The sequence below is a fragment of the Sminthopsis crassicaudata genome, chromosome 4 (genome assembly GCF_048593235.1).
Source record: "Sminthopsis crassicaudata isolate SCR6 chromosome 4, ASM4859323v1, whole genome shotgun sequence".
NCBI lineage: Eukaryota > Metazoa > Chordata > Mammalia > Dasyuromorphia > Dasyuridae > Sminthopsis > Sminthopsis crassicaudata.
The window spans coordinates 73,449,569-73,464,615 of NC_133620.1; the positions used below are offsets into that span (position 1 = coordinate 73,449,569).

The 15,047-nt window shown below is 38.2% G+C and overlaps 1 protein-coding gene across 4 annotated transcripts in view; it reads left to right on the forward strand.

The window, feature by feature from the left end:
• Positions 1 to 15,047, forward strand: part of LOC141565489 (endogenous retrovirus group K member 5 Gag polyprotein-like) — a 282,957-nt gene that overhangs the window by 261,962 nt on the left and 5,948 nt on the right. The gene's annotated exons all lie outside the window — the stretch shown is intronic.

Below are 15,047 nucleotides of genomic sequence, written 5' to 3' on the forward strand. Positions count from 1 at the left end.
TTTCCACACTAGAAACTCCCTTAAACAGTAGAATCACTAATCCAGATGTCTTTCTATTCCCAATTCCATTGAATGGCAGGTTAAGCAGGTAAAATGAAAATAATAACTGACATTCCATGGAGATGCAATCATGATTTGTCCATAACATTCCAGGGTACAAACAAAAGCTTTACCTTAACCCCACCCCTTCAAAGTCCCTTTTAGGGACCTGAATCTCTTTTCTCATCCATAAAATGGGGATAACAAGAGTATTTCCTTCACAGGGTTGTTGAAAGGCTCTCCAATCCAGTTCCTCACTTGGGAGACTCTCTTGACAATCTTATCATTATCCCTGTTTTATGGATGGGGAAAAAAAGGTTTAGGGAAAGCTAAATGATTGGTCCAGGATCACACGGCTTTTATATGTCCGGGGTAAGACTCTAAATCAAGTGCTCTGTCCACTATACCATGTTTCTCCCCTTCTTCTCAAATGATAGAACAGCAAATTACCATTCCATATATGCACATATATAGATGTAAATATATATATGAATGTGTATTTTCATGCATATTTACACACATATGTGTATATATGTAAATACATATGGTATTCAAAACTCCTAGTAAAGTTTTAAGCTTTAATAACTTTAGAAGTATAAATGATACACATTTACAGAAAACCCAAAACATTACTTGAGAGCTTATTTCCATTTCTTTTCTACTTGGTCTTGTCAATTTTGAATAATAAATTTTTAATTTTAACCTGAACAACATGGGATGCCTGCCATTCTGCAGTGTGTATGCCATGTTTTCTGGGTGGCCATTCCTCAGCTCAGTGGTTCAGTGCAGGAGGACATCCTTCTGCCAGCCATCTCAGTCACCTGATCTATTTCCATTAGACTTGTTCTTGTGGGGACATGTCAGAACTTTCACGAATGCAACAAAACATCCTTCTTTAGATGAACTTAAAGCTAGAATTATAAAAGCAATGCTTTTGTCACTGAGCAGCAGCTGATGAACCTTTTTTAATAAAATTGTAAAATTGACTGGAATGATACATAGAATTATGTTGAATGTTAATAACATCAGTCTTCTACATTTCTAAATAATTAGCCTTTCAAATGTTTTTGGTAAATTTTTAGCATTTATTCTTCTGTAATTATTTTGGGATACCTGCATATGTAACAGGGTAAAATATGTATCATATATATGTATATATAATTTCTATGTGCATTTACATATATAACACATTATGTATGTATTTTTATGGATGTGTTGATGCAATATAGGGCAAAATGTATCTAACGCATGTGTATATTGTATAGGCATTTGCATATGTATACTTTAACTTATGTATGCACAAGTTATACACACATGCATATGTGTACACATAAATATGTTTATATACATTTGTATATGTACATGTGTAGTGCACATTATATGTTATTTGTGTATGTATATACCCTGTAATACATATGCATGCATTTGTAGGCATTTGTTCATGTGTGCACACACACATTTTATGTGCAGTATCCCCAAAGTCTTGATGCATTTTAAAATTTTTGAAAAATAGCTTAAAATAGCACTTAGACTTTTTGAACACTGTCCAAAATACATGTGTGTGAGTTTATAAATGTGTGATACATTACATATATATATACACATATACATATATAATATGTATATATTGTATATAAATGTATTATTTCTCTAATCTAATTGTAGATTGTTGCATTTTGCTTTTAAATAATGCTATTAATCGTGATTATAGAGACCAATGACTATGAGGTTCAAGGTCCTCTCCTTACCATGTATCTGTCAAGCAACCACAGTCACTTTTTGTGGAACCCATTATAACTGGCATCTTTTTCTCATGTGGCTGGCCAAATGGCTTTTGTTAAAAAATAATATGGAGGAGGGAAGGGAGGAAGGGAAGAAGGAAGGAAGGGGGAAAGGAAGGAGGAAGAGAGGGAGGGGGGCAAGAGAGGAAAGAAGGGAGGGAGGGAGGGAGGGAAGTCTTGTTCCTCTCCCTGCAAAAGACAAAGGTGATAAGCTCCGAGTTTCTTTCATAAAAGTTGGTGACTTCTCAAGAATACATAAAATTAGGGTTTGAAGAAAGAAGAAATGAAATGGAGAGAAGAGAAGGCAGGTTTCCTCTTGCTTTGCAAAAGGACTATGTTCCTTCCTTCAGTGCAGCAGCAAAAAGTGAAGTGTTGTGGCTAAGCAGACTCCTCGAACTCTTCGGTCAATGTTCTGGTTCAATAACTTGTCCAGTTTCTCAACTTGTCCAAAACCCTTTGGGGAAAAAAAACACCCAGCTTTTCAAAGTGGGATCTTGCTAGTCTACTTTATCCAGCTGGAGTTTCAGCAAGTTGGATGGAACCATCTAATTTTTTTTCAACCCACATAAAGATGTGTCGAAATAGGACATAAATTGCCAGATCCATGGTTCCAGAGGGCCGCTCTGTGATGTGTGCTCCCTCTGGGGAAGGGTGAAAGGCAGGACAACATTGAGGAAGACTGAAGTGTAGCTGAAAAGCAGAGAACTATGAGAGTGAGGAAAACTGGTGGGAAATGCTCTTGCCTCTCCTGGAATGAAGAGCCCATCTGGGTGCCTGGCATGATGCTGCTGACAGCTGGGTTGGGGTGAGAGGCACCAGAGAGCATATTGAATGTGTGGAAAATCACCAGAAGCTGGGTGTTTCATTCACTGGGTCAGTGGGAATAAGTTGCAAAAAAGAGTGATTTTCTAACTACCATTCCAGGATCCTTGGGGCAGCCCTTCCATTTTTCATGCAACGTGTTCAGTGAACGCAGGTGGTCTGGTACACAGGACCTTTTTGTTTCTGTGCTTCACAGCCACTTTACCCCCCTCTACCTTTCTAGCCCCTACTGGCTCCCTTTGCTGTATTTCTGCCCCTCTATGCCACGTTTCTTTCTCCTCTTCTAAGCTCAAACAGTGAGCATTTGGTTATTTCTCTCCTGGATTGAAGTCTCCTAATTGGTTTCTCTCCCCACTCCAATACAGCCTCCACTTGGCTGCCCAGTAAATTTTCCTAAAGCTCATGTTTGACCATGACACATTGCCCACTCGTTAAACTCAAACGGCATCTTGTGAGCGCTAAGGCCAAATATAAACTCTTCTGTTTGCTTCTGAAAGCTGGTCTTTTCCTACCTTTGCAGTCTTCTTACCCATTGCTCCTCCCAAAATATTCTACAGTCCAGGAAAGTACGCCTACTAGTTATTCCTCACACGTGCCTTCACATCTCCCATCTTCTTGTCTTTCCACTGACTGTTCCCTCTGCCTGGAAAACTCCTCCTCTACCTCTCAGAATCCCTGACTTCTTCCAAGACTCAAGGCAGTCACATGGAAATGTTAAAAATGAATGTATACGTATAATCTCTATCCTATTGCCTGTTAGTGGGGCAGCTAGGTGGGCAGTGGATAGAGCACCAGCCCTGAATTCAGGAGGACCCGAGTTCAAATCTGGTCTCAGACACTTAACACTTCCTAGCTGTGTGACCCTGGGCAAGTCACTTAACCCCAGCCTCAAAAAAAAAAATAAAAAAAAAAAAAGACAAAAACATATTACCTGTTAGCATGGGGAGGGATGAAGTAAGGGAGGGAGGGAGAAAAAAAATGGAACTCAAAATCTTACAGAAATGAATGTTGAAAACCATTTTTACATATAATTGGAAAACATGCTATTAATTTTTTTTTTAAAAAAAGACTCAAATTAACTTCTTCTTCAAGAGTCTTCTTCAAGAGCCTTTCCCCAGTCCCCCTAGCTGTATGAGTGTTTGAGAATAGTGGATTTCACATGAAAGAAAGAATAATTGAGGCCTTTTAAAGGCAACAACCCAGGCAAGAGCAACTTTGAGGATAGACATGGGGCTGACTCAGAAGAAGATGCTGATGCTGCTTTGGAGGCAGCGTGGTTAAGTGTCAGAATGCGACAGCCACATGGGCTGGCAAAATGTCAGCATCCTCAAAGTCCAGAGAGAATTGTGGATGAATTTTGGAACCAAAAATTAAAAAGCACCAGAATGCATGCCCAGCAGCTGTTTCTCTAAAAAAGAAATGGCTTAGTTATCCCTTTTTAGCCTTACTCAACGGCAAAGTCCATCCAAAGTTGTGGACATGGCGTCAGTCCTACACGCCACATCTCAAAAGGCAGCTGTTCAACCAGGCTCTTTGTAAAAAGAAAACATGTTCTATTTTTATCTTTGTGTTTCTACCCAGTAACACAAACCCTCTCACTGTGGATCCTGTGGCTCCTCCTAGTCTGTCCCCAAAATATACTACTTTTAGGTCTCAGATGGTTACAGGCAAATGTCGACCTGGCAGCTAGAGCAACTCAGCATCCCTGGATAGAAAGTAAGAATTCATCATGAAGCTTTGCCACAGTCTTAACAGTAACAACACAGAAGAAATCACTGGCCAGCTACAGAGAGAGTGCTTGGGTAGAGCTATAGTGATACTTCCACAAGAAGTCTTTCCTCATTCCCCTTAATGCTTGTGCCTTCTTTCTTCTATTGATTTATCTCCCATTTATTCTGCATAGATCTTGTGTGTGTGTAGTCATTTTTATGTTATCTCCCCCATTAGGCTGTGAGATCCTTGAGAGTTAACCAGGGCTTGCATTTTGTAGCCCCAACCTGGCACATAGAAGTGCTTAAAAGTAATAATGGCACAGTCGACCTGGAGTCAAGAAGCCTCAGATGCTTCCTGTCTGTGTGTATATATATATGCATATAATTCTGCCTCAGTTTCTTCATCTGTAAAATGAGCTGGAGAAGGAAATGGCAAACCATTCTAGTATCTTTGTCAAGAAAATCTCCCCCCCCAAAAAAGGGTCATGAAGAATTGGACATGACTGAAAATGACAATAAAAATCACAATGACAGCATCTATATGATTCTTATTGTGTACTTTACAAATATTATCTCATTTGTTCCTCACCATCGCCTTGGAAGGGAGGCCCTATTATTAATCTTCATTTTACAGTTGAGAAACAGACAAGCACTGGTTAAGTGACTTGCACAGGTTACACACGTACAACACCTAACACAAGTTAAACTCAGGTCTTTCTGCTGTTCTCATTGTACCTCCTACCTGCCATCATAAATGCTACTTGACTCCTTGACTGGATATTAAAAAAATAAACACACACACACACATGTACACATACATATGTATACAGACACACACACATGCATAATGAGTTGCAAGGAAACAAGCTTACTCCTTGGTTCAATTGAGCAAATGATGGATTGGAAATTAAATGGCTAGATTGTTCAAATGCCAAATAAAAGCTTGCCAAAAAGATTATTTTATGGAGAACTCGCACAGAGCAAGTGCTCACAAGATACTCAGAAAAAGTGTTACAAGGACACACTCTCACGGTTTCTCAAGAATTTTAGAATTGATTGTATGACATGGGAGACACTGGCACAGAACTGCCCAGCATCATATATCATCAGATCATCATATAAATATCATATAAATATATTTATCATCAGAGAAGGTGATGGGCTCTGTGAACAAAGCAGGATTGAATTCCTCAGAAGAAATAAGAGATGTGCAAAATTTAAAGAGTTTACCCCAAATGTTCATTGGGACTCCTCGTGTCTGACCTGTGGCGGGGCATTCTGAGCTCATATTGGTCTAATCAGCCACAGTCAGACACTCTATAACTCAACTCTAACATAGTGATGTCACTTTGGTCCTCTTCGAGAAGGAAGGGCAATAGCCAAGCTAGGGTTACTGTCTCAGTTCTGCCACTGACCCGTTGGATCTTGGACACTTCCCTTAAATTATCTGGGTCTCAGTTTCCTCACCTTTAAAATGAGTCTCTCTACTAGATTTTCTCTAAAATAGTCTCTCTAAATATCTCTTTTCTAGCTCTAAGCTAGGATCCTGACACTGTTAATTAGGGATGATTCTGGGGAAATAGAAAGCGAATTTGAATGCTTTCCAATGTTTCTTTCTCTTTGACTCATGTTGACACTTCTCCACGGAAGCTCAAGCTCCCACTGCCCATCAGCATTGTCTTGCTCAAGCCTAGAGGGGGAAGCCTTTCTGGTCTGTTGAACTCCATCCAGTCTGCACCCATGTATGGCCAGATTAACCTTTTAGGCCTTCTGACTAAAAACTTTTGAATTTCAGCTTCCACTGAAGCCTATCCACTGTGCATAGACCTAAAAACTTGGGGTTAATAAGAAACTGAGGATTAATTCTTTGTTTTTATTTACAGAATTAAATAAATGCATATCTGGGCAGAAAAAAAATCTAAAAACAAAAAACCTCTGTCTTCTGAGAAAGTGAATTAACATGATATTGCTCTGTTTTATCTATTTTCCTGTGCCAAAAAATAATTAAATCACTGGAATGGGTGTCAAGAGGATCTAGATTTAAATTTGTTTTGCCATATCGTGCTATTGGGATTTTGATCTAGAATCTTGGTGAACTCTCTACTGTACCAGTTCCCCTGAAGCCTGGTTGCTCTCCCTCAGAGAATCTTGGATTCTGATCTTTATTATTAGGTACATGCTAGATACCCTTATGAATTCTCTTTCCCCCACTTAACAAATCATTCCTTGTGTGTTAAATAAAGCCAAATAATATTGGGACTGTCTAAGGAAAACCAACAAAAGAGCAATAAATGAGAGTTTCTTCTCTGCCAGTAGATTTGATTGTTTTATTAGGGGAGCCCCTGAGGAAATATGGGGACTAGAGTCCTGCTCTTTGGTGTTTGAAGGATCATTTCAATTATGCTTATAATACTAAGTGACTGTTGGCAAGTCACTAAAGTTTCCTCATCTTAAAATTATTACTATTATTGATTAATATCACTGGTAGGACTTACCTCACAGAGTTTTGGAAGGTTCAAATAACTTAAAATATGCAAAATGCTTTACAAACTTATAAGTACAATATAAATATTTATGATTATTTTCTTTAGCCTCATCAGCGAAGCAGGGGTTAAGGACTTCTCAACAACACATAGATCAGTCTCATCACTACCTTTAGAATGGCCTAGACATTTCTAGCCTCTAAGATTTTTCAAGCCCTTTTCGCAAACCCGTTCATTTGCTCTTGTAATGATTTATCTTGCTTTGACCATTTGATTTCAGGTGGTCACTGATGCCTAGTTTGACCAGAATCCAAAAGACGTTTGGTCCCCAGCATTCTAGATAAGCAATCTTTACCCTCATTTCTTTCTTATGTTAGATACAAGGAAATTTGGGACTTACATTTTTTCTCCATCAGTGAACAGTTGTTTATTTTTTTCCAGGTCTACCTGATTAGCTGATGATCTTACAAACCTGCAACCTGCGCCAACCAACCCTTGCTTATTCCCTTGAAGATGTAGGGGCCTCCAGATCCGAAGGCACAATGTTTTTAGCCAGTGACTAAGATGCAGCATTTTTAAAATTTGAGTTTCTAAGCTCCAGGTAGATCTATCCTGGACTTTTAGATTCCCCTCTTCTATCAGATCATTTTTGTCTGGGAAAGTCTCACACTTGTTCTAAGTTTGTCCCTGGGTTTCAAAGACAAGTTTTCTTCTCTTGCTGGGGCCCAATTCCTCCACACCATGACATCTATTCTCTAGCCATCATCTTCATCTCCTTCCCAGTGTTATCTTGAATTCTACTCCTAGATCTCTCAGCTCAGAAAGGTGAGTTTTTGTCTCATGTTCCCAGTATCATGCTGATAGTCATATTTGTTTGAATTGTTTGAATCCCAAATCTTAGCACACAGCAAATATTTAAATCAGTATTTATCTACTTACCTATCATCTATTTATCAAGCTATCTATCGCCTATCTCCTTAGCATCAGATGTATCCCGAAATCCTTTTTGATTCTACTACTAATATATCAAAGGGCTTAAAATAAAAGTTGAAGATACTATATAAGCTGACTCAAATTTGCCTCTCCCCTTTTCTTTATTCTGCGATTCCTTCCAATAAAATGTGAATTCTATTGTAAATCCCATTCAATGGAACCCATTTATTAGAATCTCATTACATGTTATTAAATCAATTAATATTTACCAGTCAACATTTCTCTGAGCCTCATTAGAGCTATATACACTGGGGAGACAATTGATTATGCTGTTGTTGACTGATATGTGATTTTAAATCTGTTGCTTCTAAAGATGAAACCTTTATGAAGAAAAACAAAAACTATTAGCAGCTGCCTGCGAAGTCAATTGACAGTTTGCTAATTAAAATTTATTTATAGCCATCTGATAAAAGCATCAAGCTAAGCTAAAGGGAATTTTGGTTATCATAAAAGAGCTAATACTCCTAAATCTCACTATTTTAGCCTTTTAATTTCAAGAACTATTTCTCATAGGAATGGCGAAAAGAGCTAGTACATGGTGTACATGCCATGAGTTGAGTAGCCCAGTAACTTAAGGAGAGCAGGAGAGAATGACTATGATGAAGAGCAGAAGCTATTTCCTTATTAGTGGCTTCTTAATTTATGCAGAATCACTGGAATTTTGGCAATCAGCAGATTTCAAGATTGGCGTGATCAGATTAAGGTACCTCCAAGTCATCTCATGTCCTAATTTTTTTTTTAACCATTCTACCCTGGGGAGATTGGGTGGGGAAGAATGGAGGAGGGGGAATGTCAATGTTTTACCAAATATTTCTTGACATCTGCAAGTGAGAAATACCAACAACTTTTCTTTCTTTGTATCTTGGTCTCCTGGGAATTAAAGCTCTGAAAAGGGAGAATGACTCAGCTGCTTCAAGCAGAAAAGAGCATTTGTTAAGTTAACAAATTATTAACTTAGCAAAGGGAGTGTTATCCATAAATATGGGAATTATGGGCCAGATGCTGTTCCAGGTTCTGGGTATATAGTTCATGAAGAGCTTTATATACTGAAAATTGGGGGCTTAGCTAGCACGGTAACAGTCTCCGGGATTGCAAGTTGTCAAAGAGAGCTAAGAGGACAGGATGTCTCTTTATCCAGGTATGGAGACAGGATGTCTTTTATCATGGTACTGTCAATCAGATAGGATGGGTTTTTTGGTAGAGGACAAATAAGGAGCAACAGATAGGAGGTTTTATTGCTCCACATTCCTTAGTTAGGTGTGCAGTTTTGAGGAGACTCTGGGCTCTGACCCATCATTATGAAGGTTGAGGAACAGCAAGAAGATTGTCCTGGCTAAACAGAGTACCAAGAAGACTGCCATATATTAGGAAGTGACTTAGCTCTTCACTTTCTGGGCTTCTCCACATTTGCAGTCTTTTTGATGAGGTTTAGATTTGGGGAACCCAAGTGAAATTAGGGTTCCTGGTAGTCAGGGAGTTAAATGAGGTCTGGTGGTTAGGATTAGGGGTTCAGGGAATCAAATGGAGCTCCCTGCAACCCCTTGGGATTTGGCGCAAAGGTAGGGAGTTTTGGGTCTCCCTTCTGGTGGCACAGAATTCTCTGTAAAGGAATTTACAGACCCCAAAACCTAGATTGATAAAAGAGGTTTATTATGGGGATTGGGATTGGAAGTAAGGTTAAAGTCTGTTTAGGGAAATAGGTGAGGATAAAGAGAGTATGGCACTGAAAAAAGAATATTATTCCAGCGGGCAGATCTATGGAAAATGGAGTTTTGCACTGAGAATGTGATTCTCAGTGGACAGAAAGACCCGGTAGTAAAGGGAACTGCCAAGGTCCATCTGTCTTTGCAGAAGCTCATTATATTGCTTATTGCTTGTCTTGGTTGGGAGTTGGGAAACTGGAGCAGATCATCAGAATGGGGGCTGGGTCAACCGGAGCAGATCTTACGATGGGGGCTGGGACAAGCCCGGATCTCCTATTTGAATTCAAAGGAGTGCTTTTGACCAGGATTTGTGAATCCAAGGCCCTGGCTTCCTGAACTGAAATGCCTCAGCCAGGAGGGGCTTGAATCTGAAAGGAATCACAGATTAATAGGAAATACAGTTTCTTAGAAAGGGACCACAACGTGCTTCATTTTCACCTTGGAAATGATTCTGACCTAAAGCTTCTCAACTGATTGGTGAGTCCATGACCAGATCACTATTTCATTTACTTTACTCCCACCTTCTCTCACCTTTCTCTGGACATCTTATTGGCAGTCTTGAAATAGTTACAAAACACATTAGTGATAAAAATAACATATTAAGTCCACTATTTCTAAGTTTCAAGCTGAGTGTTTAGTCTACTGAGATATGGTGCCTTTTATTTTTATTTATATTTTTCTTAATATATAACTATTTCATGTTGAGATATGGTCCTCTTATTTTTATTGTTTTTTTAATATCTAATTTTAATATAACATGCTGATTGAGTATCAGTCAGAGTCTATGGCAGATTGATTTTTACCATTAAGATATCTCATATTGATCCCTTTCTCTCTACTCCCATGTCCCTCTTCACTTCTCTCCTGAAATACTACAATAGCTCCTTGTTTTCATCCTTTCTCTCTTTCAATACATATTGCACACAGGTGATAAAGTGATTTTCCTTAAAAATAAGTCTAATTTCATGGAATACTATTTTTCTATAAGAAATGGAGAACAATATGGTTTTATAAAAATCTGTGAAGACTTATATGAACTGATGCAAAAATAAAGTGAGCAGAACCAGGAGCATATTACATACAGTAATAGTGATATTGTAACAATGATCAACTGTGAAGGACTTACTCCATTCAAGGCAATGAACCAAGGTAATTTCAAAGGATCCATGAAATAAAAGGTTATCTACTTCCAGAAGAAGAACTGGTAAACTCTGAGCACAGACTGAAACATAGTTTGAGGGGCCGCAGAGTGACAAGGGATAGAGCTCTCACCCTGAAGTGAGGAGGACCTGAATTAAAATCTGTCCTGAGATACTTATTAGCTATGTGATCCTGGGCAAGTCACTTAACCCTCATTACCTCCACAAAGAAACATACTTTTTTTCACTTTGTTTCCCTTACTTTTTTGATTTTTATGAAGTTGCTATAAATAGACAGATGGTGAAGGTGGTAGAAAAACAGGAAAAAAATGGAGAGGGGGAGGGTACGATGGAGTTAGAGAGGAAGAAAGAGAGGAAAGGAAAGGGGAGAGGGAGAGAAAAACTAGGGAAGAGAAGGGGAAGGGAAGGAAGCAGAGAGAAAGAGAAAAGAAAGAAAAGATGTATGACTTCCACATATAATTAACATTACATTCTTGTCTTCTCAATGGATAGGGGAGGTTAAGAATTTGAAACTCAAAAATTTTAAAGGAATATTAAAAATAAATTGATCTTTAAAAATAGATCCAACCATTTTATTAACCTGTTCAAAAAATTTAGTGATTCCTTACTACTTCTAAAAAACAAAATTCTCACTTTGTCTTTCAGAGTCTACCATAGCCTGACTACAGCACACCATTTCTAAATTTATTTCATATTATTCCACTTCACATATTATTTTTTCTAGAAAACTGGCCTATTTACTGTTCTTAAGACTTATTTCATCTTCTACCTTCATGCTTATGCTAAAACTTGCCCTCTATGTCTAAAATGCAATCTATCCGCAGCTTTTTTCTAGGACCAACTGCAGTGCTATCTCCTTTGGAAAGACTTTCCTAATACTATATTGCTCTCTATTCTCAAATTATGTTGTATTTATTGATTTAAAGATAGGATTCGACCTATAATGCAAACTCTTCATTTGTCTTCTAGTACTTACAACAGTCCCTTGCACATGGTAGAAAATTAAAAAATGTTTGTTGAATGAATGAATTAACTTTTTGCCAGTTTAAGAATTACATTAATAAATTAATTACATTAATAAATTAATAAAACCACATATTTCTACATTTAAGCAATAAGTGAAATAACTTTCATGGACAAAAGTCAAATGGAAAGTGTTGAGTGTCCTTGGGGCTGATTCCTTCTGGAATTTCACCTGGTCTCATACTACCCCATGCAAAGTAAATAATGACGATGGAGAATGTGGACTGCAATGTTGTTCTGGCTAATCAACCTCAATTTATCATAATTTTATGAGAGATGTTGGAGAAAAATATCTTTAAAATCTTTGAAAGGAGCTACATACCCAGGCTACAGCAACACAGGTTTGAGGTTCAATAGGGAAGTTGTTGGCTTTAACAGAATGTGAATACTGTGGCTCAGACTCATCAACCCTCACTAGAGTGTCAATACTGATTTGAGCCGATTCCTATCTATTTAAAATGGGAACAGGGTGCTGCAAGCAGCAAGCCGAGACTCAGTACGTGTGTCTTTTTCATTGTTGTGAATTTGAACCAGGTAAGACATAATGTACTTGTTTTAAGGACAGTGCCCTCATGGACCGATGAATCCTTCACCCCTCTCTCCCTTGCAGAGATAAGCAAAAAAGGTTAAGAAAGGCCTTGCATTGGCAAGGATGTCTGACAACAAACAGAACTTGAGGTTTTAGGTAGCTCAGAAATGTCCTTATCCTGCTTCTCAACGTTTCTCCATTTCTCACTCTTCATTTAAAAACTCACTCTTTTTTTCTTTCCATCCTCCCTGCTTTGCTTCTGGGGGAACTTTGCAAATTTTTCTGTTGCTGTTTCCGGCCTATATAGTTATGTGCTTATGTGACTCAGACCCAGGTGACAGCTACTCTTTGAAACAGTTTAGTTCATCTAAGGAATTTCTGAGACTCTTCTAATAGCTTTTCTCTTCTGCTTTTTCTGTCAAGTCTTCTGAGACCATGATATTGATTGGCTTTAAGCTCAGACAGAAAGGTGGCCAAGTGGCAGCCCCTTGATGGCAACAGAAGGACTTTCCCCAAAGAGGGCTGCCACTTTGCCACTTTCCCTCCTCTGCCCCACTCTTTTGGCATGAGCATTTGAATTACTGAGTCAGCAGTGAATTAGCCTAAGTTCAAAAACTAGTGTAAATGCTCAGATCTTGGCAATTCAGAATTTTTATACTTTAGAACTTGCTCTCCCTTTCCCTTCCCCTCCTCTTCCTTTTCTTTCTTTTCTCTTTCTCTCCGCTTCCCTCCCTTCCCCTTCTCTTCCCTATTTTTTTCTCTCCCTCTCCCCTTTCCTTTCCTCTCTTTCTTCCTCTCTAATTCCATCCTACCCTCCTCCTCTCCATTTTTTCCTGTTTTTCTACCACCTTCACCATCTGTCTATTTATATCAATTTCATAATAATTTACTTTCATTATATAGCTAACTGAAAATTCTTCACTAGAAATTAATTAAAACCAGAATTAACCTGACCAAATTTATTTTAAGGTTTAGTTAAATGTTAAGTGACGTCTGAGAACTCTTCCCTCATTCATATTATTGCATATATATACATATATACATATATATATAGTGTATGTGTGTGTGAATATAGGTAAAATAGGCTAATTTAGGTTTTATTACCTTTCACTCTAAAAATGGAGCCTCATCACTGGAAAATGATGTTCTAAAAATCATGTTCTGTTATAAAAACCTCTCTGACTCTCATGAAAAAAAAATTACATTTGTTGTAGCATAAGAGCTGCTCTTTCAGCAAAATCAATAAATGGTCCTAATTAGTAAGAATGTGGAGTGTGTGAACCTCAGGGCCTCAAGCAAAACTCATTATCCCCTGAAATCACTTTGTTATAAGCTCTGGAAACCCCTTCCTTTCAATTCTGGGAAGGAAGGAAGAAGGAAGGAAGGAAGGAAGGAAGGAAGGAAGGAAGGAAGGAAGGAAGGAAGGAAGGAAGGAAGGGAAAAGGAGGGGGAGAGGGAGGGAGGGGGAGAGGGAAGGAAAGAAGAAAGGAAAGGAAAGGGAGGGGGAAAGGGAGGGAGGGAAGGAAGCACTGTGCTATTTTTTTTTTTTTTTTACAAATATCTCATTTAATCCTCACAACAACCCTAGAAGGTATGTGCTATTATTAACTTTATTTTACCAATTAAGAAACTGAGGCATACAGTACTTGCTGACTTGCACAGGGTGACACAGTAAGTGCCTGAGACCAGATTTGAAGTCAAGTTTTCCTGACTCCTGTGCCATCATGCTGCCAAAGGTTGTTTAGACAAGGATTTTAGAGATCATCTCAAGTCTTAACATCATTGAGAGGTATAGTTCACAAAATAAAGAATGGGCTAATAGTTCCACTGTAACCTGGCCAAATTAGAGCTCCTCTGGAGTCTCCAATTCAGTTCTAGACACCGTGTTTGACAGAGAGTGTTTATAAATTCTAGAAAGTGTCAAGAGGAGGAAAACCAGGATGGTCAAGAACTTGACATATTTATTATAGGGGGGAAAAAGACTTCTTAAGGACAGTTGTTTTAAAGTGCTTGAAAGGCTGACATTTGGAAGAAGAATTGGCATTTTCCTGATAATTTCCAAGACAGAAATAGAATAGGTGAAAAATGCAAACAAGTAAATTAAAATTTGAATTAACGAAAGAACTCTAACATTTATAGATGTTCCAAAGCAGCAAACACACTGCTTCACAAGTGGTAGGGTCTTTCTCACTAAAAGTCTTCAAGTAAATGTTCTGTGACCACTTGTCACGTTTGCTCAAGAGGGGTTTCCTATTAAATATGCAATAGACTAGGTCCCATGGGGTCTCATAGCTGAATATGGGGGTTGCAAATTTATGATTACTCATCAGTAAATGTTTGATTTGTATACCTATTTTATATATCTATATATCTAGAGTAATATAAAAATTTTTCAGGAGAAAAGGAGTTGTGAGTGGAAAAAGTTTAAGAAACCCTGATAACCAATGTGTTTCCTCCCAAATCTGATATTCTATGCTCATGTGAGATTGTATCCAAAATGATCCGCAAAGGAAAAACCAAGTGGACCCAAATAGATGATGAATATTTCTTTACTAGATTTTCATATGCAATGGGATGGACAGCCCAGAGAGCATGGACAATATATTTTGGGCAGATTCTGGAGATAAGACAATGAGCTGAGCCCCAGAATTAGATGAGAGTAAGAAAACAGACTGCACTGTATTTAGGGAATTTCCTAGTGCATTTAATGACTCAGACTTCTTTAATTAAATATAACATCAGTATCTTCCAGTGATGCTATATGACTACCAATCAAAGAAAAAAAAACAGTGACTAAACAAT